The sequence below is a fragment of the Meleagris gallopavo genome, chromosome 1 (genome assembly GCF_905368555.1).
Source record: "Meleagris gallopavo chromosome 1, MGAL_WU_HG_1.1, whole genome shotgun sequence".
Lineage (NCBI taxonomy): Eukaryota > Metazoa > Chordata > Aves > Galliformes > Phasianidae > Meleagris > Meleagris gallopavo.
Window position 1 is genome coordinate 140,891,281 of NC_139404.1, and position 25,514 is coordinate 140,916,794.

Below are 25,514 nucleotides of genomic sequence, written 5' to 3' on the forward strand. Positions count from 1 at the left end.
CTGCATAGCAACCATCAATATTATTTGCAGATAACAGACTGCTGAGTTCAGAAACCATGGCAACAAATGACATCACACTGTATCTACCTTATTGATTAGCTTTCACCTCAACACGTTTTCTAGAAATGAAAGACATTACCTAGCAACTGCATCATCTACCAAGTTGTTCCAAGTCAAAATGTTCTTGCCTACCACTCATAAACAAATTTGTCCTTTTTGTTGCCAGCCGGCCAGTCTGTGCACTAGCCTCCTGTTACAAGGCTTTCCATTTTATCTGTTGTAAAGACACTGCCTTATGGCTCTGAATATCTTTGCCCTAAGTGTAATAATGAAATCTGTGAAATAACACTTCATCCCGGTGCCCAAAAAGATTGGCTTAGAGAAAAATATGCAATCTATAATGGGAGAATTAAAGGCAATATTTTAATATCTTTTTAAATACAAACTTTATCTGTAGAAAACCTCCCAGTCTTCTATTTTTCCTCTCCCTGATTTTAAGTATTAGGAGTAAATTCTTTATTGCAGATTTTCCCTGAGCCTGGGTATTTCAGGAAGAGTACATGGAATAACAAAACAGTGAGCCTAGAGTTATCAAAGAAGACTAACTAGGCACATTACCTATCACTACAGGTGTACTTGCTTAAAGTCCTTGAAAACTATGCCCTTTGATATCTCATCTGCCTTGGTATTGGCCTTTGATTAGACAGGGGCAGGGCACTGTCTGTTAAAACTGGGCTAGAGAGAACAGTTGTAATTATGAGCTTCACATACTTACAATCACCTCCCTTTTGGAAACATGAGCAAACCCCAGCATTTAAAGGCAGTTAGAAGTTTTCAAGCTAGTTGAAACACATTCAACAAGCAATTAAAGCTTGTCAGTGAGGTCACACTCTTTCTGCAGTATCAACCTCAGTGGAAATGTGATCAGTCTCCAGGCCTCCCTAACAAGTACTACAAATAGTAGTTAATGTATTTAATGTTGTTTTATTTAATTTGGCAAATATGAGCAACTGATGAAAAAAGTCTAAGCCTAAAACATTCACCTACATGTTAATATTGATGCTAGTTCTTAGAGCAGGAAATCAGGTTTACAGCTCACAGTACACCCAGAATTTCTTGAAGGGTTGTAGTCACTAAGTAAGATGTATGCTTCTGCCAAGATTTCTGCTTTGGGTGGAACTGTTCTCAGTTTGCAATCATAAGGAGAACCTACTGAATCCAGCTGTCAGCTAGAAAGAGTATGGAGGAGCCCCAGTCACCACTCACTGGACAGGAAAGGAGGAAATGCCACTGATGAACAAGAGATACTTGAAAATGAATGGGAACAAAGGACCAAGAAAATATTTGTCAAATCAGCCAGGGGAATGCTATACTACTGCACAATATAAACTCTTGATAGTGCTAAGGAAGGTTTTTGTCACTTGCAATTCCTCCCTTAATTCCTCTTTCTAAAGAAGAAGAGAGAAGAAAGAGTTTAGCATTCCCAGGAAAACATGAAAAGCCCTTCAGCAGATGGAGAATTCAAAACACATCAAATCATAGAATCATAAAATGTCCTGAGTTGGAAGGAACCCATAAGAATTATTGAGTCCAACTCCTGGCTACAATGGACCACACAAAAATCAGACCATATGTTTGAGAGCACTGTCTAAACACTTTTTGAGTTCTGGCAAGCTTGGGGTCATGACCAAATGAGACATTATGGGTCCCTTCAAAGTTTCAACAAGAGAGTTTTGTGAAGACAAGGTCAAATAAGATGCCAGCAGTATGTTTGATATTACATATTGAGTTTGTTTTGTTTTAAGGATATGACTAATCTTTTAATACTTTAAAAGTTGCTGTTCAAAAAAGGAAAATGTAAAAAAATATTATACATCTAAAAATCTAATATAAAAATAAGAAAAAGAAAATGCTACTGTTTTTTAAAGCCTTTGAATCATTTTGAAGTCAAACGAAGCAAAAATGGAAAAACTGAAGTCTCTTATATAAATCAGAATAAGAGGATCTTTTACAAGTGATTAAAATGTTAAGAAGGCAAAGCCTAAAAGTATTGTAGGAAATTCTGTGCTAAATTGAAAACATCTATCCCCTTCTATTTTGGAAATAAGTTTAGATATTATGCAAAATACTAATTTTTCAGTGTCCTCGGCCATTGCAAAAGCATATATGACAATGCAAAGAGTGCTTTCTCAGACCAATTGGTTTATTGAATACTGAAAATGTTATCAAAATGCAACTGTCAGCTGAAAAAGCAATACTTTCAAGGAAAAAAAACAGTGTTCACTGCAATAGTTTATAGCAAAATATATATGCTAAACTAAAGAACAGCTAAGAAAAGAGATCTGAACCTAGGCATTAGAGTGAGCAGTTTTATCTTCCTGGATACAGAAAGAATACATCAAAGCCAACCTCTGTAGCAATTTTTGTGTCTTTTCTCCCCTCAGATAGTTTGGACTCTAAAACTCATCTTAAGCATGTTATATCTTACATTCTTCTCAGTAGTCAGAGAGGAAATAATCAAGACTCAATCTGATGAATCCTTTTCAAGTACCCAAGAATGTTAATACCTTTGTGGATAGTATGTATTAAAATATTTGTTCGTACTTATTTACATATATATGAAATATTAATAAATATGGACTGTGGTGAACAAAAATGCCAAAGGAAGACACAGCTGCAAAGGATGGGGTTCTGCATCACTTATTTCTGTATCTCAAGGCATCCAAGCACTCGAGTTCATGGATAAACTGAAAATTTTACAGCAGACTTCATCTCATTCTGAAATAAATGTCTAAACAGGTCCCATAAACAGCAGGTTAAAATAACCTTTTCCTCTCCAATAAATACATGGAAAACAGTGTTCACAGAGACAGTAGTCACTGTTACAGAAATCTGAAGGTAGATGAGTCTCTTCCACTCCAGCTATTTAGGGGCAGTTCTCAGCACCTTAGGAGCACAACTACTCCAGAAGAGAGGAATAAAGAACTTAGCTCTTCAGATAATGTAAGCTTGTGAAATAAACCCTACAAAAGCCCATTTGATTACTTCGAAGACATAACAAAAGCTCATTGATAAAACAGCCACTAACAAAGTCTAGAATACAAACACAGTGGAGATTCCATCTGACTTAAATGGAGGGAGATATTGCTAGGAGTTTATTGCTGCTGCTATTAAGAGTAGGAGTAGGAAAACTTAGTTGCCAAAGTGAAGGCAAATGGGACATAAAGAGAAGAGCATTACAGTGACTTGAAACATTTTGGTAAACGTGTTCTAGAACATGTATATATAAAAAGTGTAATCTAACAGGTTACACAAAATAAAACATTTCAAGACTTAAGCCACAGCTGAAGATGAAATCAAAATTTGGATGCGAGATGGAAAGGTATGGGAGAAGAGGCAAGTTAGGATGCACTTACAGATTGTAAAACCCATAAACAAGAAATCTTTGACATAACATCCCTAGATGAGGCCAATAAGAAACATATGGCCAGAAATTAAGAAAAAAGAAGACAACAGATAACAGAGAAGAAAGTGGATTAGAAATAAGTTTGAAGTGCTCCAAACACCCTGAAATGAATAAAAGAAGATGTGAAATGGAAGGAAGGAAGAACAAAGACATCTGCAAATGAGGAACAGAATATGGAGGAAGATGAGTATCACAGCTCATGGAAGAATAAGTGGGAGACAGTATAAAAGCAAAGTAAGGTAACCCACCAAAAATAAAAACAAAGAAAGAGAGAAAACCTGTGACTAACACTCAGCAGGATAAAATAGATTAATTTCAAAAATTCATGAGTATGCAAAAGTAGAAAAAGGATGTCAGTAGTTTTTAGGAATATGCTTCAGTGGAAATCCAGGTGACTCCAGGAAAATTTTTCCAAACTGCCAAATAGAAGTGACATTAAGAGAGAACTAAGGACGACAGCTAGCACAAACAGTGGTGTTAAGAAAGAAAAAAACTATGTTTTCTTCTCAAGGCAATTTAACTCCTGTCCAGATCAAAACATCTTTTTCTACGGAAAATGTAATACATATTGTTATACAGACTGCTCAGTTTAGGGAAATAAATACTACTTCCTGTACCACCATTGTTCAAAACTTTGTCAGCTGAACTTTATTGACTAGGGACAGTTTTGGTGTTACTGCTGTGGCCACCTCTTCTTTTCCATAGCAGCATTATATCATGCCTGAAGTACCATAGCTCATAAGGACTGAATGGTGCCACAGTAGTGGAGAAGCATGGTGGCACAGCTGGAGAGTGTGTACTGACCTGGAGAAAAGTGTTTCCACTTGGATCAAGCTTTCTTCAGTAAAAACACCTGTTCCCATATATTTACTTTATAATTAGAAAAGATATCAGGGATCAAAGTATATGATTGCACCATCTGAGTTTCACTGAAGATTCCACAAGGTACAATCTCATTTGAGCCAAATCACTGGCAACCCAGCTCCCTGTTTGCAGGGAGCAGGATGATAGAACCCAAGACCACAGCACTCAGAGAAACAGTCAGAGTGCAAAGTGATGTTAGGGGAAAAAAAAGATCTCTATTCCTTTCCAGAAGGAAAATTCTGCAAAGAGTATCCCGAGATGGAGGAAGACAACATGGAGAAAACTACCTCTTACAGCTGCAAGATATTTTTAGCAGCTGACAGGAGCTCACATGGTTTTGTGAAAGCTCTCCCACCCTTGTGGGAACCTGCAGACTTAGTTTTCGTGCAGTAGTGGCTGACAGGAGCTTGGCACCAATGATTCCACCAGCCTTGATGCTGGCCTTGCTCAAGGCAGAAGGCACTTGTGGCTTCTGTTGAGTCCTGACTACAGGTGCATCCTACGACAGCAGCAGGATCTAGCCCTGCTCCTAGAGCCTCACCCAGTGTTGAGCTGCATTTCCACAGCAAGTGCTGGAGACCAACCAGGCAGCTTTGTGTAAAGTGACCTTTGTTGTTCTGGGCTTTCACTAAGCAGGATTAAAACAATGTAAGAGAGCAGACAGGAGGTAAATCCCAGTGTGGGAAACTTTGTTCCAGCACTAGGGTGCCATCTCTGATTTTAGCACTGCATGAATTAATACTAAAGCCATATTTGCTTGTGTGGATTTTTAAAGACTATTAAAAATTCATCCCAGCCCTTTTCCAGGAAGTATCAGAGTTCTGTTTAGCAAATAAGAAAAAAGCCCAACAACAATTGCTTCCAAGCAAATTGAACACAATGAGTTTGGCAAGCTCCGTCATACCTGATTTTAGCTGGAAATGAGGCTTAAATGGAGCATTCCACGCTTCTCATAAATGTCTGATTAGAGAAACGAAGTATGTTTGGTATTGTGAGTTTAAATCTGTCAAAATTGCTTTAAACACAGCATGAATGTAGGATTTATTTTTATTACTGTTTTGGAGAAAAGTACTCAAAATTATTCAGCCTAATAAAAACAATAAAAAGCAATTAATTCTGCAGAATTGTTTTCAAGTCAATAAAGTCCTTCTTTTTTAGCAAGTAGTAATGAATTGAACAGCAGTTATTTCATTAAAAAACTGGATTGGCTCTTCTCTGTTAATATAATGGATAAGAAAATTATGTTCAGACCTCCTCTGAGTAGTTCTGTCCGACTGAAAAGCTGTGCTATTAAATTCCCATGTAGGAAGATGTAAGGTCCCAGCAGCTGCTTGGTCTTTAACCCTTCCCCCCAGGATCCTGAGTTATGGCAGAACCCTGAGAGCAGCAAATAAGTGGCTGCTGCTGAAGAATTAGTAATTTTTTTTCTATTTTCATTTTCTCCCTCTTGGAGGGGGATAGGCAGTGAGGTTTGGTGCTGAGGGAGTGGGAAGGAATAAGGAAAATAATCAGCAGAACTCATTTTTTTCTGTGAAAAAAGTGGGAGGCATAAGTTACAGGGGGCGGTAATTGTGGATCAGACATAGGCGGGAACTGATACTCAGTTGTGAGAGGAAAAAGAGCAGTGGAGACATCAGCTGCAAATCAACAGCAACCCCAGATACTATGGAATCATTAGTATGCAAAACACGTCAAAACTCTTGCAATACGCATGCATGCAATCACAGAAATGGAGCATTAATTAGACAAGTCAGTCAGCCCTTGCTGCTATCTCCAGAGAAGCAGTGCCCAGCAATGAGACTCTGTGCATCTCAGTCACTGCTGGAGACACTGGTCTGGCCGCCTCACACAGCAGTAGTTGGCATTTCAGGGGCTGCAAAGGGGAAGGAGCCAGCAGACACAGCAGCAGGCCCAGGCAGCCTGAGGTTGTCACCAACGGGTTCAGGGTTCTGAGAAGATCACAGTGACAGAATTTAATATTTTCCTTGAAACCCCCACGATCAGCTCTGCTGCTTGCATGAATGACTCATTCATCTATCCTGTCTCAAAGATCACAACAGGAAACATCACTCTCATCTCTCGCTGCTTCCCTGCCACTGTATTTATAGCTGCAATTAATGACAATGAAATGTGCTTTCCAAAGAAGTACCACTAAAAAAGTGAAAACTATCTCCAGAGTAAATCGTTTATATAGTGCTTAAAATACGTATAAAACAATACACAGAAGAAATACTCCCAACATCTGAAAGACATTCTAGACTTACTACAAAAAATGCTAAACAGAGGTGCAACATCCGGAAGACTGATAAAAAAGGAATAAACCCCACTACAAACATCAGGATCAGTTTGCACAGCCTTCCTAAACAGACAGGATCCAGAATTCATTTATTTACACAATCACACAGATTTTTAGCAGAGTTTAACAACCTGAGCATTCTGCTATGCTAATGAGGTTTCATGTCTGGAGCTACTTCTTGTACAGCAAACATAACATGAAACACAAGCTCAGGACTTTCTGTAGAGGATGCTATGGACAAAATCTAAGCAATGTTGAGAGGCTGTATTCCTAATGAAATGATATATTTGTCTGAAGAATTTTATTAAGTCCTAAACATCTGTATATGCCATAGAAAGCCCTGAATAGATATGATCTATGGTAGCTAGGGAAATGCAGCTGGAACTCAGACTGTTGTATATTTGAATGCTTCAGACAGATTTCTTTAAATGAAAGTAACCTCATTTTGAAGACACCTTTGACTTCAAATATCTCCGCATAAGATTGCCCTGCAATTCAGCACAAAGGCCAAAGTGAACTGTGGCCTAGACAAAAACAGATACACTATTCCAATACCTGAAATCCAAAAGAAGCCGCTCTCTAAACTCACCCTTGCAGCTCTCCTCTTCCACTGATGCTGTCTTGCCAGTCAAAGGGATTTCCTACTGCGAGGGAGAGGATTATTAAGTGCTTAAGTGATGAGCGTCCTTCTAGAGCATTTGTTACACAAGGTAAAAAGGGCACAAAGTATATTAACAACAATGTCCATGCATCTCTCTAAATCAGTTATGCAAATGAAGATTGCGTCTTAGCTTGTCCTTAACATTAGAATATAGGATTGACTCTACTGTCAGATATTGGCCTAGTACCATTAAATCACACCATCTCAAAATGGAAGAGAGATGGAATAAATGTCTAGCACTGCTGCCTCCTCCACCTACAGGACTGTAATGCCTTATATTTAAATGAAATTAATTAATTATTTTGAATTAATGGGAAAATGAAACTAATGCCATTAAGAGATGCCATAAAACGAAACAGATTTATGTGCCCTTATGAGAAAGGCTAATGGACTGATGTGAATAACAGTGTAATCAATAGGGATGACACAGTAGTACAGGCGAGCAGACACCATTGGAGATCATCTAGTCCTACCCTACTGCTCAGAGTGAAGACACAAAGAGGCAGTAGCCCAGGACTGTGTCCAGTTGCATTTTGAATGACTCCAAGGATGGGGACTACATAAAATGTCTAGGCAATTTCTGTCATTGTGCAGCACCTCTTATAGAAAAAAGTCTGCTCTTCATTCTAGTCTTTTCCCTCCTCTGATTTAATATAGCATCAGGATGTTCATGGATTTCCATTATCCATAAAAATCTCAGAAGTTTGACATAAATGATTGCAATACTGCCCTTGTAGGAGAGGAGAAAAAAAAAAAAAAAAAAAAAAAAAAGTTTGTTGCTTAATTATGTTGTTGAGATTTTCTGGGAAAAACAACAAATGAAGCTGCAATTGATTCCTACCAATGTTACTTAGACAGCTGCCTTTAAAATAATGGTGGATTTCAAATTTTCTGTAAAAGAAGTAGTTAAAGTACATCAGTTTTCTCATCCTGCTGTCTGGGGGTCTCAGAAAATACCTCAGATAGAAGTGAAAGGACATTCATTAAAGCAGGAAGATGTACACTGCTTTTCAGTCTCAGGCTACCAGAACTGGTCTTCACATTGATAGTATTACCTAGTCAACATGAATATTTGTAGAAAGTCCCATCAGAAATGAGCCAATTTTTTAAATGAAACTGTGACAGGACTAATCTTCCTAAATATCCCATCAAGAAATTTCAACTCATTTTTCTATTTTATTTAATTAAATAATCAAATAGTTTGTAAAATTATCAGGGTTCTTATCTTTGAGTCAGTCAGTAGTACTGTCAATAATATCTCATATTTTGATTTAAGCTCTAGTGAAAGATCTACAGTAAGATCTCAAATCCAAATTAGACACAGTGGAACTTTCCATTCAAAACAAAACAAAAAAATCTAATGTACACTACAGTGAGAGATCCTCAGGAGCAGGTCTGTGATTTAAAAGCAAAAAATTTAGAGCATGAAGACTTCCACAAGCATTGCCATTCTCTGCCCCCAGGAAAAGGTGTAGTTCTTTATCAGTGTCTCCTAACATAAATAGGCAATTCATCCTTTCAAAACTAAACTCTTCTCTAGCAAAGAATGAGAGAGAGCAAATATCAAGAATTAGCATTTTTTCTTAGCAGGCAGATGAAAGCATGTGGTGGCGATGTTGTGTACACGGGTTGGCTCCAACCACCATAGAAGGTTATTAAAAAAAATTCAAAATGACAAAAAGCCATATAGTGTTTAGCCATGCAAGGCAACAAGTCTGAAAAACAGATCAACAGATTGCATGTAAATCTAAGTAAAGAACTTATTAGGGAGATTCTAGCAGAAAATGACCACAAACAGCACAATCCATAAGGAGAATAAGTTTAATTACAAAGCAAATGACACGGATTGAAGATAAGTTAGCAATAAAAGTTCCTGAGATGCTTGGAATTTTTAAAATAGATTGCTTTACATCTCTGAAACAATGCATTTTTTTGTGCTTTGTAGAGAGGAACTCTGATATGTGGCAAGAAAAAGATTGAAGTGCGTTCTAAGAGGCACTAACATAATTTCTGGCAAAAGAAGTGTGATAATAATAGGATGAAGTCTCGAAACCACAGAAGTATGAGATATTCAAGTAACATCCCAGATTTCTTTATCTGGGCCCTTTTTCATAGCAGAATATAATATAGCTGAACATATATGTGACAAACTATGCAGCAGTGCCAAGTGTCACTGCTACTGTGTTCATTCACTTACATACACACATTTAGATAACTGTAACTGCTTTGTTTATCATATGCAAAACACAGAACAAGCAAAAGTAACTACATATGGAATACTTGTGATTTTAAACTGTAGGAGATCTAGTCTGCAGACTTTATCATGAGACTCTGCACGTTAAGGACAACAGTAATCTTTCGTTCTGCACTAAATTAATTTCACATCCAGTCTATGTTATCTGAAAAGAGGCTGTGGAAAGATTTATATCCAGAAGTTATTTAAATGAAAAGAATTGGTCATCGTGTCTGTTTTGTTTTGTTTTTTTTTTTAATCTCTGAAAGATTATTCAAGATCATGGGTTAACTCCTGCCAAGTATTGTTTCTGTGGTACCGTTTGTGGATGAAAGGGTAATGGAAGCATTTTTCACTCTCTCTTTCAAACCAATTCTTTCAATGAATTATTCCTTTGGAATACTAGGATGGAATATAAGCACGAGCATTAAAGCACCAATAGTCTAAGAATGAACATAGGGGCGTCCAAACTATAGCCAGTTCAATTAATTGGCAGAGTTAATACTATGAGTCACCAACAGCCATGAGCAAATGAAAGGCCACCTTAGCATCATCTGGTGTACTGAGAAGGAGCAGTGATTAATCAAGTCAAACAAGAAGGCAATAAAGAAGGAAGATAGATATACTCAAAGCCCACTGTCTGTGTAGTTCTGGGCAAGGTAACTTGCTGGTTCCATCTTCTTTCCAGTAAAGGTATTATACCAAAGTGCAGAAAGTTACATGGTCACAGCCCTGCTGACTCATTGCATCATGCTAAGAAATAAAACTGATTCACTAAGAGATGGATCTGATTACACCACCTGTTAAAGGTACAATCAAGCTTGAAACCATTGATGAGTTCCATGAACAGCTATTCACTTCTATTCTTCCTTAGTGTCTTTTCATAATATAGATATTCTAGACTGAAACATAGATAAGGGACAGAGAACAGGAAATTAGCTGTTTTTACTCAAGCCCCATGATTTTTACCCTTGAACTTTATCTTTGCTTCAAATTGAAGTATTTCTGTGCATTGTCTTTCATGAAGATATAGTCTTCCTGATATCTGACTCAATAATTAATGTGTAAAGTTATTGCTTGCATGCATAATCTTCCTCTCATGAATACGTGAAGGAGGAAAGATTATAAGTTGTCAAATGCTTCCAGAGCCTCTCTTCATGACAGAATGATAGATCCCAATGCTGTATTTAAAACACAGCTGAATAGATAAAAATAGTGTTTAACTTTTATAGTCATTATGAGCCACAGTAATTTATTGAACCCTTCAATCAGCCGAAGAAACAAAATGTTGAGAATGGGCGAATGACTCACTTCTTTTTATGCCGTGCACACTGGTTCTCCAATAACTTGATTGTCTGAAGGCTAAATAAGAACGCATAAATGTATCACAGAAATGAAGCAAACAAAATGCATCATAAACAAAAACAAATCAGTGGAAAGCACTGAAGGAAACTCCAACCAGTGACTGGTTTCTAATTAGCTGTATCTGCAGGGTGTGTCTGAAACTGTTAGGAAGATAAACGTGGATTTCACAGTGAATCAAAATAAAAGAAAAAAAGTAAGATTGTAGTAGAAACAATAATTTTAAATAAATAGGCTCAGAACTTGATTATGGAATTCATGCACGTGTTTTGCTCTCTCTTTTTCTCTTTTCCCGGGAGTTCAAGACTGCCTTCGACATACAAGTAGATATAATATCAGGAAAAAGTCAAATGAGAAAATGCTCGTAACATTCATTAACTACAACCATTCTTCGTTTCCTCATAGTATAGAGAAACTCATTTACTTCCAGACACCAAAAGAACAAACTTCTAGACCAAAACAAAACAGATTTCACTGCTTACCTTGTGCTATTCTCAAGTTATTTTATTTTATATTTTGCCCCCAAAGGAAACTAAACAATAATCAGAAAGAACATTCTTAGTATCTTAAATGATGGCCAATAAGTTGAAAGAGGTGTAAGTATTCTTACAGATACCTAGGAATGAAAGTGCAACCATTAATATAGGCCTCTTATGAACTCAGCCATTAATATGCAGCCTTCTGTATGATTTTGAATATACTAATGCCATGGGGTGAACTGTAAAGGCCATTGCCACTGATGCATTTGCACTTTGTACTTGTAAAATGAACATAACTTTTCTTTCAATCACTATCAAAGAGCACTTCAAGAAAAATAACTATGCAAGAATTTGCATTTTCTTTTGAAATTATTCCCATTCCTTAATGTATCCCAATCTTTGAAGTAGCTGACAGAAACTTCCAAGAGGTGAATAAAAAAAAGCCAGATAAATATCCATGTTGTATTTCACATCTAGCTACCAAGCCTCTCATAATTACTAGAAGTACCCGGTATTTCTCTTTATCAAAAGTCTTTATAACATCAAATGCAAACTCAAATCATACAAAATAGAAAGTAGTGTCAATAATTCCAAATAGAGTAAATATGAAACTAACAGTAAATATCTGGTGCAATCTAATTTGTTTGTGTTGTTTTGAAATACTTTATAACACTTGTTATACTACTCTTCTTTGTTCCACTCAGGTGCTAGGAAATTCGGAAGGTTATTCAGCCCCCCTATGGGCAGTGAGAGCGGGTGTCAGTGTTTCAGAGTAAATGTTTAGAATGTTCTTTCATGCTGGTTTTAAGCGCCAAGTGATATGTTCCTTAAGTTCCCTGAGGTGACAGCATTTTCGGTGCTGGGTCCAGTTGTGCCCTGCAGTGGAGCTGCCGGAGCTAGCTGGAACCTACTGTGTCTGGCATGTGGCAGCCCTCACCTCTCATCACAGAAAGGGGCCTTCCGTGAAGCTCTCCTCTCTCCTCTCCTTTTTTTTTTTTTTTTTTTTTCCCAGCTTTATTCTTTTACATTGGATTCAATTTCACATTATTTAGAAGTTAACGTCTTCTTTTAGTACTTCATTATTGAGCTGTATCTAAATACTCAGTTGCAGTAGGATCAACTTCACCTTGCCATAAATGTTTCTGCATTCAGCTAGAAATTTTCCCAAAGGAACTTTAAAAACCTGAGTGAAAAATTGTGCATAAATTATATGATTTTTTTTGTTGTTGTTACTGATGATGGTGATTTACACTGACATTTCTGCCACTGTTAGTCAGATCATGTAATAGAAATGTATCATTAGTACTGCAATTGTTCTGCTAAAGTTTTTGAATGAATGTAAATTTAATTATCCCCCCAAAGTATTTATTTCAGTGAATGAAGAACTCCCTGGAGGCCTCGTACATCTAAAACTACATTAAAAATACACAGCAGAATGCCAGGGTATTAATCCCTCAAAAATTTCAGCTCTGTAGACTTTCCTGTGCTAGACACAAGTATATAGGATTCTGATAAAGAGCTTTAGAAAACATAACATGTTCTCTGTAAAATATAAAGCTATTAGCAATGTACAGTCCTTAATGACATGAAGAAACTCCATGTGAAGACTGCAATTAGGACCTTGAAAGGTTTATTTATTTGCCTCTGGAAGGAGACTGAAAAAATTCTGACAATCTTCGAAATCATAAATGTGAGATTCATTTTCTATAGGTATTTGTGTAAAGAAATCTCATTCAGTCAGCTGATTCCAGATGCAAATTCTCAAAAGGACTCAAGCCAAACAAAAGAAAATTGTTTTAAATTTGTATATTCAAAACTTAAAAAAAAATGCCTATAGTCATCCACTTGGCTTGCTCTTGTGAAAGTTCTTTCAGAACTGATAGTTGTAGTCACAGAGAAATTTCCTTTTTAGAAGTTTTTAACCTGACCAAATCATTTTCATACTCTATCATTAAAAGAACTACTGCTCCACAATCTTTTTAAATAAATGTGGACAAGATTATGCTACTTTGCTGAATTAATTCAGTTGATGTGTAACACTGGAGAGTATAACACTAAGCCATCACATTTAAGATAAGATGGAAAAAAAACAAATCTCAAATTTGTGATGATTCATTCCCAGAAAAACAAAACATTCACCACCTAAGCTGCTCCTCAGAAGTGCAGCTGTTCTTGCTATATCACAAAATGACAGTAAATATAAAACACCATAGCAGTAAGCAGTACCTATAAGGTCAGGTAGTGTGAATTACCATTTCCATCTAAAACAGACTCAGATTTAATGTAGTTGTTAGATAACACTGTCTAAGTTTTGAGCTACTATCTGCGTTATTACTGTTTTTATATTAATTCCGAACTGTAGCAAACTTAAACTCATCTACTTTACAAATCTTTGCTAGAAAGAAAATAAACTTTAATCTTAAGAATTTACAAGAAAAATGAACAAGAAAAACTGCTGAATTGGACTGTGAGCTCTATTAGATTAGTTGTTCCCTACTATGGAGTATCTGATAACTAGATCATCCTTGAATATTTCTCGTCAGAAATAGCCTGCTTGTTCTCAACAGAAACCAATGCATCTTACAAATTTATGTAAGTGCAAACTTCCTACCCCAAAGACTGGTGGTTTTGCTGAGGTGTTTCTAAACCTGAATATGCTAAACATGAAGAATAAGGACCTGTCTCTGAAACCTCTGTGTTCTACTGACAATAGATTTACTGAGATGACCTAAGAAACTGCAGTTAATGTTTAAAGTTTGACATGCTAAATAATTCTACACGTTACAGATTCCTGCACATCTTGCTTTGATTTAGATAAAACTGCTTATCATTATGCACTCAATTTGAGACCTCAGAAAAATCTGTATTAATGTTAATGAATGCATCTGTACTTATATTTGTAATGCCCTCCCATGAGACTCTTCAGAACTATTATTTTTGTTCTTTTGTTTAGTTGCCATTGCCACTCTTGAACTACTAATGCTTAGGAAATTAAAAGATGTATTTACACTACTTATAATTTACCCTCTATCCATCATTATCTTTTTTCTTTTTTGTGTGTGTTAATTACTGGAAATGCTTATTAAATGATCACTAGCTATTTATTATTCAATTACTATTCATCTGCATCGTCATTAAAACTGGAAAAATTTATTTTTGGCCATAACATTACTGGGATATCTCCAGTCAAAAATCAATCACTTATAACTAATGTGTATAAGATGCCAATAATGAAGTTCAATGCAACATATATATGAGGCTGAGATGCATCTGAGTTGATGACATATTGCAAATATATTTATCAAGTGGTAATCAATAGTGCATCACATTTATTTATGAATCTATGATATGAAATGAAAGGGAACCTAACACAAAATAAATGCAGGGTGTTCAAACCAACCTCCTAATTCCTTCTCTATCCAGAAAGATCATCATATTTCTTGTTTATGTAACAGCTTTTAAGTATTAAAACATGCTGAAATTAATAAAACAGAATGATCACTCATTTGGGTAGAAGCCCAAAAAACATAAGTAGAGGTAAAAGCTTAAATGAAAAGAACTAGAATTTAAAACATTTGTATGCCAGCTCAAATTAATTATCATTTCAATGATGATAAAACACAGATTAGTGTGCCTGTGCTTTTTTGATAAAGAATGGATTAACTATAACTCAAATCAAATTTGGTAATCACAGTAAACATTAAAATCCACACAGTTTAATCTAATATATAAGCAGCAAACAGAATTCAAGTATTCTGCTACATACACAAAAAAATATAAATATGTATTTTGATAATTGTGATATTTCTCTTTCTATTAACCATTTCTTACTTTCATCATTGACCAAAGTCTTAAGCACAACTTTGAAGGGAGGGAGATGCTTCCAACTGCTCTTCGAAAATGTTTCAGTGAATTCTCTATATCAGTACAATCTGCACAAAATCTGTGCAATGTAGGATAAACCTCCTCTCAAGCTACAAGAAATTAATGCAATTTCCCACATAGTAAGGTAATACATGGGACAAATTCCTGCATCAGTATCTTCACTAAGAAGCGTCTTAGAACTACATTGCTGATGAAGATTGGATAAATGACTCCATGGAAAGAAGTAGCTGTGATATGAATGGGGATGAACATACGTGGTTCTAGAGGTTTCTACAGGACTCTATGTGAGGGGGATGAGAAGGTGTCTGCATCTGATAACAGTGCGACAGGGCCTGCCATTATTCCAACCCTTATGACAGACCCTGCAGGTGCTCCAACCTCTGTGAAAGATCCACAGTACTACTCTTTTTACTTAGTCCCTGAGTAGCAGGGCATTGCAAATGACCTGAATAGCCTTCTATATGCATTTTGTTTGTAATTGTAAAGATATTTAAAAGACTTGTATTTTTTTCCTGTCTCTCAACTTGATGCTCAACTGCAGTGTTGTGACAAGCATCGCCACTGTCATTATTCCTTTGTGTCTAGTGAATCAGCAGCCAGCTGTAAGCAGGACTTCTTATGCTATTAGGGGTAACAGAAGATTTTGTGCAGTAGGAAAAAGTTGCAGCAAGGTAAAATTGTAATTATTTTGTTTTTTTAATGCTACGGAGTGCAAGCCTATGCAGGTCAGTTGACTTAAATGGGACAGAGGATCTTTCCACTTATTCTTCAGTTTTACGTTACTGTACGCTACTAGTGACTGAAAATCACTGCCATTCAAAGTTTAGAAATTAAGACGCTGCCACTGTGAATTCATTGCTTCGTAGATATATCCAGCATTATTGTTTGGCAGTACCTCCTCCAACCAGAGGAGGCTCATTTGCACAGATTTTCGTAGGTCATTGATCAAAATCACTTTGAGCTCAAATCTTGTTGTCAGTACAGCACAAAATAATATTATGATATTATATTTACTATTATTTATTGCATATTATAGCAAATTTAACCAAGTGTACATTACTTCAGAATCCCAGGTTTTATACTTCTACTGCACGCATCCTTAGGTGCATCTGCTCCTACTTACTGATTATGCTTGTGAAATAAATATTCAGCACACAACAGAGCCACAAAGATCAATATCTGGATTATGCAGAGTAATATATGATGTATTATGATGCAAGGGATCTTGAAATATCTTCTACACTTCAGTGGCTCATTTATCATTGCAAAGGTCATGGATTTCAATATTACTAATGCTCTAAAAATCCTTAGGTTAATGTCCATCAAAGTATCTTACTTTGTGAGCAGCCCTCTCATTTTATCATACATTGAAATAGGGCAAAAATGTTCTGTAGTTAACAAATATATCCTTGGTCTTTGGATTAAATATTCAACAGGAAGGAAGGAAGGAAGGAAGGAAGGAAGGAAGGAAGGAAGGAAGGAAGGAAGGAAGGAAGGAAGGAAGGAAGGAAGGAAGGAAGGAAGGAAGGAAATTAGTGATCTATTAGCTACATCTGGACTTATGTTGCTGGGTTATCCCCTTAGTACTACCACAAGTCATTCCACGTCAGCTACAGAAAAAAAAATGGTTGTGTCAAGAGTCTATAGGAGATGTGAACAGTAAGTAATAGGGACAACAAATACCTCATTAATAGTATTCACTGAATGTAAACAGAGATATTAAATGTTAAGTTCTTCACTAAATATACTTTTTTATCCTCCAAAAAGGAAAAATCCTTTTCTCTTCCTCACAAAACTTAAAATTAATACATCATTTGAACTACTTCCTTACATAAATCTCAAATGACTGCTTCATTTTGCAAATTTTTTTTTTTTTTAACTGAGGAAATAAGGAAATTTGACAAGTGACTTCCATAACTTCCATGAGAATTCTAATAGTTTGAAAAGTGAATGCCTATCAACCTCCCTACCTCACCCCCTCCCTACCCAAAAAAAACACCGGTGAACAAGTTTCAAACTATTAATTACGTAGTTAGTATAAACAATGCCATCTACTGGCAATAGTAATAAGTAACACTTTACATTGGTACAAGTGGTAAAGTTACACTTCCTTGTTTTCTAGTATCTACTCTACAGTCCAATGGTCATTAAAGGAGATAAGTCTTCAGACTTTCATGTTCCATTTTTCTCTTTAATGAGTCATTTTGTCTAATATATTTGGTAATATTCCCTACTAGGAAGGAAAAGGATGAGTTCATGACCGGATTAGAAAGAAGGGTTTCATTTGTATGTATGTTCCACAGCTTTATAAACATACCAACATAGTTACAAAATAAGCATCTTTCAAAATGAGGAGAAAAGCATATTTAGCAAGAAGACATTAGTATAAACTAAGTCCAAACACACAGCTCCTAAGTTAGACTATCCAAAATAGGCAGAATATGCATTTGAAAGATTCATGAGTAAATTAGTAGGGAACATGAACCTATTAGACATACAGAAGTTAATGTTAAGTTCTCTTCTATTATACAGCTTTCCAAAAATGATCACTGAGTAAAGTGTTGACCATTTGAAGCAGATATTTGGACAAAAAGTGACTTATAATGAGCAAGAAAAGTAGATTGCAATTATCATATTATTATTTATTATATTAAAAATATAATAAATTTATTTATGGCATTCCATATAAAAAATAAATAGAATTAGGAATTTGGGCCTTAAAACTACGTCTAAGACGAGTACAAAGCAATAAAGGAATAGATAGATAAATAAATAGATATGTAAATAGAAAAATACATAGATGAAATAAAATCATTAATGTTTAGTAACTCGTTTGCCTGTCCTTCTCCAGTTGCATGCCTCAGAGCTGGCAGATGGAGACACAGAAATTATTTTCATGGCAGCAATTTATTGGATCTGGTATACACCTGTCTTTCTGAAAACCTCTATAGTAAGATAGTTGTTTTGTTTTGCTTTACCCAACACTAAGCTTTCAATTTCAGAACCAGAGAGCTAAAATTTCAGTAAATTTCACAGAATTTATCATTTGATCTGAGGTACTTAGGTTTTTAGGTCATGTCTCGCTTTATTTGTTCTCTGAAGTGTGATTTATATGAGAAAGTAAAAAGAACATAGACAAAGACAAATATGTGTGGCATAAAATAATTTTCCTAACAGGAGTGACAAAGCTGTCTGCTGAAAGTATTGTGAGCACTAGAGAAATGAAGATGGTAAAGAAAGGGGAGAACATTTGAAGTAATTGTTCTTACTAAGAAAAACTGTAGCAGTTCCTGTAAGAGAAATGCAATAGTGATATTCAGGAACCAAATACGAGGTAATAAATTACATCAATTTCTAGTTCCTCTTTGTGAAAACCTATCTCAGGAAGAGATCTACAACTCCTGGGGTGAACATTTTGACTTGGAAGACTTTGTTAAGACTTTCGGCACAAGGGCTGGCTTTTAGACTGACGTCTGGACTATGAACTGTCTTTGAACTTTGAACCTATCTCCTCCAACTATAAGCTGCAGAAAATAATTTTACCTTCTGGCTATTTTCCAAGACTTTATACAGATGATTACTTTTATGTCCAACAAAGACTTCAGAAAATATTTAGGTTCCTAATTGCTAATTATAGTTATCCATTTCCCATTGGTAACTGCAAAAACTCTCAGTGAGACATCAGAAGCCTAAATATTTTCCCCAATTTCATTTCTCCTTAGGTTCCTGCTTCCACTGAAAATATTTATTCTAGGCTGTACTCAGCTCTCATAGTATACTGATCTCTGCAGAAGTATTTAAAAGTAGGGAAATACTTCAAATCTCCCCCTATTTTTAGAGCTTACACTCTTATTTCATTTTTCTACTCAAAGCAAGAATGCAATGGTTTATACCATCACAGGAAACAAATTACTTGGGAAGGACTTTTCATATAAAAAATGTTGCTCAGTTTTTCCAACATGTGTTTAATAAACTTTTAAAACATAGAGTCCTATTTCTTTAAAGAAAATCTTTTCAAAGACAGTGATTACTTAACAGCAACTCATATATTTTTTCCTTTTAGTATCTTCAGAAAAAAAAAAGTTAATCAAATGTTACATGTTTTTCCAAATCAGTCTCTTGTTTCTTTGTATTTTTTTTTCCTTATAAATAGTCACACTGATCTCTGTGCACCTTTGCAACCTCAAAAAGTAGTAAAGTAAAAAGTCAGCTTAAATATCAAATCATGCTGATTTAAATTTGGCACTTGCTAAATGTCTTAACTTCTTAAAAATGCTAAAAAAAATATTGTACTTCTTTTCCTGACAGGAAAGCCTACATACTTGGAAAATGAGATTCACTGACTCTATAAATTAACTCTGCAGCAATCTGACTCTCACAAAATACCCCTATATCTAGTTTATCAGTTAGAATTTAGCTAGATCAGAACATAGCTATTGATGCAAAGTTGATAGGTTACTTTTGCCTGTCAGAGAAATAAAGTTTGCTTAGTTTTTTAATACCTTTCTCCCTAAAAGAATGCAAAGTGCTTTTTAATCTTTGTACCTATAAACTTCTAATTTACTCTAATGATAAACAGTTACTATAGGAAAAGAATAATTCCATAATTACTTGCACCATGAAGATGACATTGCAAAATACCTGAAGAAAAAGCACAAATGCCTTGAACAGAAAACTGTGAGATGGAAAAGCAGGTAAGTATTGATCAAGCTGGAATCTTGTGTGCTGTAAACCTAGTTAAGAAAAGTGTGTGGCTGAGAGGAGGTTGCATTTTTATGTTATGTTTGGGTTTCTGATGTCATACCACACATTTCAGTCTTCCTTTCCAAAATGCAGATTATGAAAAGCAAGTTGTCTCACAATATTCACGAGAAACCCAAACAATTTTGATTCATTATAATTTTCAGGTTGCCCAGAGGGGTTGTGGATGCCCCATTCCTGAAGGCATTCAAGACCAGGCTGGATTTGGCTCTGGGCAGCCTGGTCTAGTGGTTGGTGACTCTGGACATGGGGAAGGGGGTTGATTGAAACTAGACAATTTTTGAGGTCCTTTTCAACCCAGACCATTCTATGATTCTATGATTCTATGACTCAGCTCAAAACATTGCTTCCATTTGATATTTTTTTTTACAATATTTTTAAGTTAAAGTTGTCATAAAAGAAGCACAAAAAGAAGAAAACAAACTACTCAGTCAACCTGGGAATCTATTAGTTTTCTGTTACACTGTGCAAAATAAATTTTGGGACAGCACTGACCCATTTGTTTTACACAAGCTGCTATCTTGGAGAAGGCACAGAGCAGGTAATAGCTGCAGTGAGTTTTTGGAAAGTTGCACAGGCTTCTTTTCTTTTTCATCTTTTCCTTTGGGCTCCACAGATATCCTACCAACCACAGTGCAGAAAGGAGGCCAGTCTTCTTTGTTATAACAACACAACAGTATTTGATAGATATCTCTTAAGTAGTAGTCAGTTAAACAGGATTGGAAATGTTCCCTGGCTCCAGGGCCATTTGGCACAGAAGAACTGGCATCCGTACTGCCAAGCTCTCTTTCTCAAAGGTAGCCTCATCCATTCTGCCTACTGAAGCCAATCACTAGCCCACGCTAATTCCTGAACTATAAGCAGGAATTGTTTGGAAAGACTACTAGCTGGCACAGGCAGAAGTAGACCAGCTACTGTTCTAACCATTTGACATTACAGGAAAGCAAGATGCAGTATCTGGGGATGATCCATAGCGCTCTTTAATTTTCTAGTCTAGACATCACTGGCTAAGGCAGCTTGAAACAGTCATAAACTACAATAACATATTCAGAACAAGGGCTCATGTCTAGTTATCAACAGCAGAGGTACTTTGCCCCAGCCCACATAGATAGCTATTAATTTTATTTATAGTGTAATACAACATTATAGTTGGGGTAGATGATTTCATAAACTGGTGAGATTTATAGAACACAGATGAAGGCATCTAAAGGTTAGCCTGATAGTCACTCTCATTAAGGACAGTAGGGAAAAGTAGAAACAATGACAATTCATTTTTAACAACTCAGAAATACAAAATAAATGGAAATACTGCCTCCAATCTGAAGGTACTCTCTTTCCACTGAAAACAAAGGCTGAAATATCTCAGACTTGAATGCCTAGATAAATTTGAGAGAAAAACTTATCTAGAATACTCTACTGTGTTTACAATAGCTAACATATTTTTAACATGAGGACTTGACTTTGGTTTTACCTACTGTGCAGGTAAACAGAAATGCACTGGTGTGCATACACCAGACAGCTCTGCATTTTCAAATGAAATCAGATTCATGTAGAGATGCTACAGTATACATATACTTATTACTCCAAAAATTTTGGACAATACAGATCTTTTCAAATTTTGTGGCTATAAGCCACCTTATGACTTACAGTCAGACTTTTTACAGGTCAACAAGCTGTGAAATCTAATCAGCTCTCACACATAAACATATCAATTTCTTTTTTCTTTTTTCCTTTTTCTTTTTTCCTTTTTCTTTCTTCTTTTTCCTTTTTTCTTTTTTTTTCTTTTTTCTTTTTTCTTTTTAATTTAAACAGAGATTCTTTTGAAATATGTCCTCTTACTGTGAAAAAACACAAATACTTCATGCATCAAAGCTATCAGAGAGATGATATTTATAGGTACTTTTGTTTCAAACACCTGTTATGTTTCCAAAAATGCAAGATCAACTTTGCATATCCCTGTTGTGCTATTCACATTGCACAAACATTCCTTCAGACAATTGACCTTGCATATTACAGTGAGTAACATTGTCTGCAGTGTGAATCATCCCCATATTTCTGGAAATATTCAAGACATTGATAAATCTTGTCTTTAGTTTAGATAAGAAATCATTTTTGAAGTGAACCAAGGCAGAATGACACTTTTGGAACAGTAAAAATCTAATCTACTTTTAAAATTATTATTAATTTTAATTGATTCTAACTTCTCCCCCTGTACTCAGCACTGGTGAGATTGCACTTTGAGTATTGTGTTCAGTTTTGGACCCCTCACTACGGGAAAGGCATTGAGGCCCTGGAGTGTGTCTAGAGAAGGGCAACAAAACTGGTGAGGGGTCTGGAGCACAAGTCTTATGAGGAGTGGCTGAGGGAGCTGGGATTGTTCAGTCTGGAGAAGAGGAGGCTCAGGGGAGACCTCATTGCACTCTACAACTTCCAGAAGGGAGGTTGTGATGGGAAGGGATTTGGCTTCTTCTCCCAGGCAACAAACAGGACCTGAGGAAATGGCCGCAAGTTGTACCAGAGGAGGTTTAGGTTGGACATGAGGAAAAACTTTTTCTCTCAGAGAGTGGACAGGCACTGGAATGGCCTGCCCAGGGAGGTGGTGGAGTCACCATCCCTGGCAGTGTTCAAGAGATGTCTGGATGAGGAGCTGCGAGATATGGTTTAGTAGCTTGTAGTAGCAGTGGTAATGAGAAGATGGTTGGACTAGATGATATTATAGGTCGTTTCCAACCTTGTGATTCTATGATTCTATGATTCTCAGACTAGAGCAAATAGCTTATGTTATAGCTTATTCTTACAAACAATGCTGGTATATTAAAAGGGCAAGTATATTTGATATTTCTTAGCCATTCTTCAGTAGAAATTAATGACATTTTTCTATCTAGCATTCATAATCCATTGGTTTCCTAGACTTTACTAGCACATACAATCCATCAAAGGTATTGACATGCTGTTGGTCTAGACAAGGTCCAGCAGTTTGAAGTAAAAGAGGTTCCTGAACAAAAATTGTCATCTATGTTAGAAGATACACTGTTTAGAAAAAAGCGGAATTCCACCAATCCGAAATTGGAAGATGTAGGCTAAAATCCTCAACAAGTCTGGACTACAGAAAAGACTGTGTACAGAAGACAGCTATCAGATTGAAGGCCTTCATGTTCTTTCACAGACATCTTTCACAGGTGAAAGAGGTCATCTTCATTTGCAGGAGGAAAGATTACAGTCAAGGAAATTAACAAGAACAAGGAAGACCATTTCACATACAAGAGGAAAATTTTAATGTACCATAGACTGTAGCATTTCAGAAGCACTGACTGAGAGAATAAGGGGGACCTTTCATGGGATAATGCTTACAGCCATCAGAAAAAAAATGCATTGTTCCATGAGAAATTAAAGGAATAATGACCAAACACATGATTCTACACACATGCCAACACGCATGTAGTTCAAAAAGATGCAAGCCAACTTGTTGGGGGGCTTGTGCAGTTTGATCCACCAAACACAAAAATGTACCACTGTATTTTGTCTCCCTTTTCATCTGTGGAGGCACAAATCTCTAAACAGTTGCCAACTAATCATTTACACTGATTTTTTTTTTTTTTTTTTTTTGAGTTGTCAGAGAGTAAAACTATAGCCAATCTGAAAGAATGAAAAAATCAAGGTAGTACACCTTTACTTTTCTAACCAGTAAGCAAAAAGAATGTGAGGCTGAACTACACCACATATTCCAGTTTTCAAAATTCTGAAACAGGATGTCTGCCAATAATCTGTGCATGGGTCATTTATTTTGCTCTTATTTCCTGATAGATGAAGATACATGCTATGATTTAATGGTCATTAATATGATTAAAACTGACATATGAAAAAGCCAACTGATTATTTTTTAAATTTTGTAGCTGTTATTGATCTATGCTCATGTTAGGTGTTACTCTAGTTACTCTAAGGAATTGCTTCTACTCTGAAGTATATAGGCTTTAAAAACAGCAAAAAGATGTACTTAGAAACAAAACATTCCATAAAATGGACAGTTACACAATCTTATCCTAACCTCTTCAAGATTGCACAAAAAATCAAGGCTGACTGACCACAAGACATCTAGTGCACAGGTTGTACCATAGACTGATAGAATCAAATATGTTGAAAGGGTATCTGAGAGGCAAATACCCCAAACTTCTATCCAGACAGTTGTTACAGCAGGTTGCTCAGGGTAAAAACCGACTGAATTTTGAAAGTTGCCATGGATGGAGATTCCAAAATCTCTCTCCATGCCTTCTCCAGTGTTTGACAATCCTAATGGTAAAAAGTCCTTATGCCACACTGTATTTTTCCATTTTTCAGTATTGGTCTGTTGGGTCTCAGACTAAGAGGATTCTGACTTCATTTTCTCTACACTCTCCTGTTATTAACAACAATTAAGTCTTCATTTAACCTTCCCTACTGAAAGCTAATGACTCAGTTCTTCCAGCTTCCCTGCATACTTCACTATCTCCATCTCCTAAATAGTGTTAGAAGCCCCCAGTTGGACTTACTTCAGTAGGGCATATTTCTCATACTTGGAAGTCCAAAACTAGACGCTATGGTTCAAAGGTGGCCTCACAAATGCCAAACAGGGAGGAAGAATCTATTTCTTCAGCATATTTGCGATAGCTTGGCTAATGCAGCATGGTACATAGTTAGTTTTTTGCTGCAATTGTCCAGTGGTGACTTAATTTGCTGATAAGGTCTGCTTTTGCTTCAAAGATTTCTATAAGTATAGCCCCCAGTCTGTATGCTGTGTAGCCTTCTTATATCCCAGATATAGGATATTCCATTTATCCTTGTTGAAATTCTTGTCAGACTGTCATTTCAAGCATGTCCAGGTCCATTGAATAGCAGTTTCAACCTTCAGTGTATTATCTTATATTCCCAATATCCTGTCATACATAAACTTGCCTATAGTGCACTTTGTCACATTACTCAGGTTAACTAAGATGTTGAACAATTCTTGGCCCCCATATTAACGCTTGAGAGGGTTGTTTACCAGAGTGCTTACCAGAGGGAGTTTATTCTTCTGATCACCATTCTTCCTGAACAGCAGACCAGTCAATTTTCCACTATTATGTAATAATCCACTCAGCCAGCCCACATCTCATCAGTTTGACTATAAGGATACTCTGGGAGTCAAAGACCTTGTTAAAGTCAAGTTATACAACATCCACTGCTTTCCTCTTATGCACACAGAAGTCAACTCGTCACGGAAGGAAATCAGGCTACTCAAGCACTGTCTACCCACAGTAAATCTCCATGTTCTCAGCTTATAGACAGTATTTTATCCTTCACACGCTTGGAAATAGTTTCCAGGAGGTTTTTCTCTCCCACCTTACTAGAGACTAAGCTTAGGCTAAATAAATGACCTGTAGTTCCTTGTATTTTCATATTTCTTCATTAATCATTAACCTTCTTCCATTATAATAGTTTTTCAAAGGTGAAAGAGAACAGCTTGACAATGACATTGCCCAAATTCTTCAGCA

The 25,514-nt window shown here is 36.2% G+C and overlaps 1 protein-coding gene across 1 annotated transcript in view; it reads right to left on the reverse strand.

Annotated features, from left to right (window-relative positions):
- Nucleotides 1-25,514, reverse strand: part of ITGBL1 (integrin subunit beta like 1) — a 134,570-nt gene that overhangs the window by 33,255 nt on the left and 75,801 nt on the right. The window lies entirely within an intron of this gene.